Raw genomic sequence first — 2,417 nt, 5'->3', positions numbered from 1 at the left:
TGGGGTCGCAAAAAGTCGGACACAACTGAGTGACTGAACTGAACTGTAGAGACTGTGGGGCTATGCGTGAGAAATGTGTTAGCTCTGTTAATGCACGTCAGTCCCGGGGAGGGTTCCAGACAGCCAGGCTTCAGATTGTTCAACATTCTGTGCAAGTAGCTTTTAAATTTCAGACTTAAGACTGGGATGGCAACTGGCTACTTTAACTGATTATTTGAGCCAGGATAATCACTGAAAGGGAGCGGGATGGTATGGTCCTTGCCCCACCAGCACCTCTGCCTGCCTTTTGTCTGTGGAAAACTTAGTCAAAGAATAAGTTTAGGCTCCAGGCAGTGCCACGGGGATGGCAAGAGCCAGAGCTGAAGCCCGAGCTCGCTGTGGGATGGTGGCGGGAGTCAAGGCCTGGACTCAGGGATCTGCTGCCTGCACCTCCATGCCACCCTCAGCCTGTGGCACAGCCCTCCACCTGAAGGATGGACAGAGCATCTGGAGACTTGGGCTCTGGGGACAATGCCCTGACCACTGGGGCTCTTTTCGTGGTGCTGGGTGCAGGAGTGATGGTGCTCAGTCACCAATGAGTGTGACTGCTACTCATCCAGGTGGGTCATGAGGCAAGGCCCTCCACCACTGGGACCAACGTGCTCGGGAGGAAGGTCCTCTACCTTGCATGTCAAGCACATCATGCAAGTGGACGGAAAGACAGGGCTGCTTCTAGCCTGAGCCCCCAGGCTGACGTCCAATGCCCTCTCCACGGTGACCCAGGGCAGCAGGAAGAAGGTACCAGAGGAGATCCAGCAGGTTTCCAACAAGGATGACATGAAGACATCTCTGAAGAAGGTGCTGAAGGAGACCTCCTACATGATGGTGATGCCGTGGGTGGTCGCGCATCCTGGCCCTCCCCCTGCAAGTCATCTCAGCGTGCTGCGTGGTCCAGTTTGTGGGATGGGAGGCCAAGTCCAGTGGCTTGTTGACCTCCATTGGGAAGATTTTCAAAGAAGAGGGCCTGCTGGGATTCTTTATGGGCTTAAGCCCCCACCACCTGGGAGATTTTCTTGTGGGGCTGTAACCTGCTGGCCCACTTCATCAGTGCCTACCTGGTGGATGGCAGCATGCGTGATGCCCCGGTGGGGCTGGGGCACGACCAGAATCTAGGTTCCCAGTTCAGCCAGGCACTGGCCATCCGGGCTGACACCAAATTCGTGATGGGGATTGCGATGAGCCTGCTGACCTCCTCCTTCCCGCTGGCTGGTGATTTCTTGGCCATGAAGGACTGTGGGCTGGGCTCCCTCCTTAGTCCCCAGTGTTCAAATCTTGGATCCACCCCTGGAAGTACCTCAGTGTGCAGGGCCAGCTCTTCCGAGGTGCCAGCCTGCTTTTCCGCCGGGTGTCGTCAGGAGCGTGGTTTGTCCTGGAGTAAGCTGAATCACCTGAAAAAACAAAACCACGCTGTCTCAGCCTGGCCACCGCAGGTGAGGCCTGATCATCTTGGGGCACCTGTCAGCCGACCACCCCAGCATCATCTACAGGTGCTCTAGCACGGCGAGGCATCAGTTTCCATATTTCCCATGCGTCTGTCCAGAAGCAGGGACTGGATGGGGGTGAGGCTGCGTCCAGTGGACTGGGCACTCTTAGACCCGGGGAAGGTGGGGTAGAGCTGGGGAACAGGGGCCGAATCCCCTCACTCTGCAGATTTCCCGAGTCTCCCTCGTGCATGGGGCCAGAGACAGGCTTGTGGAGGCCCACGTTGCACGGGCAGAGGCTCATGAGTTCGAGTCCCACCCCCAACTCACACCCTTCAAGTCACCCCCTGCTCATATTGCGCAGCTCAGCTGGGAGCTTCATGCTCTTTCTTTGTAAATAGGATGTGATCCCCTTTCACCAGGCTGCCGCCACGTCCAGGCTAGGAGTCTATCTTTGTTTTTCTCAACGCTACTTGTCTAAGAAGACAGCACATTCTACATGGGAATCATATGACTGCTCAGAATGTATTCCCCCTCCTCGCCCACACCCAACCCTGGTCAAGTCAAAGGCTCCTCAGTTTAATGCTGATGCCTCATGTGCAGGATATGGTTATCTGTGCAATCATGTTAGGCAGATCTATATCTCTAGTCGTATCTAGTTTTAAGTACCTAATAAGATCTGACCCTTTCTCCAGCAAATAAATGCATTGGTGGTGAGTTGGGGAAAAAAAAGCAAAAATTCAACCAGAGAAATGAGAACATGTGAAAAACAAAGGAGACCAAATAGTAATAATGTAGTCATTAAGCATAGCCAAGAGTCTTTAGTTCCTTCTCAGTGGCTATACGTAATCTTCTGAGTCATATCTTGTGTGCGGTCTTATAGATACTGAAACCCCAGGTGGAGAAGTTAACTGCATGATGGTTAGAATGTTCCCACTCTGCCCACCACATGAGCTG

The 2,417-nt window shown here is 53.7% G+C and overlaps 1 pseudogene; it reads left to right on the top strand.

The window, feature by feature from the left end:
* The first annotated feature begins 274 nt into the window (after positions 1-274).
* On the top strand, positions 275-1,495 carry LOC138434346 (mitochondrial carrier homolog 1 pseudogene; annotated as a pseudogene).
* Positions 1,496-2,417: the final 922 nt, after the last annotated feature.

The sequence above is a fragment of the Ovis canadensis genome, chromosome 2, assembly GCF_042477335.2.
Source record: "Ovis canadensis isolate MfBH-ARS-UI-01 breed Bighorn chromosome 2, ARS-UI_OviCan_v2, whole genome shotgun sequence".
Classification (NCBI taxonomy): Eukaryota; Metazoa; Chordata; class Mammalia; order Artiodactyla; family Bovidae; genus Ovis; species Ovis canadensis.
The sequence above is the reverse complement of the archived record's forward strand: the minus strand, read 5'-3'. Positions and strand labels throughout refer to the sequence as shown.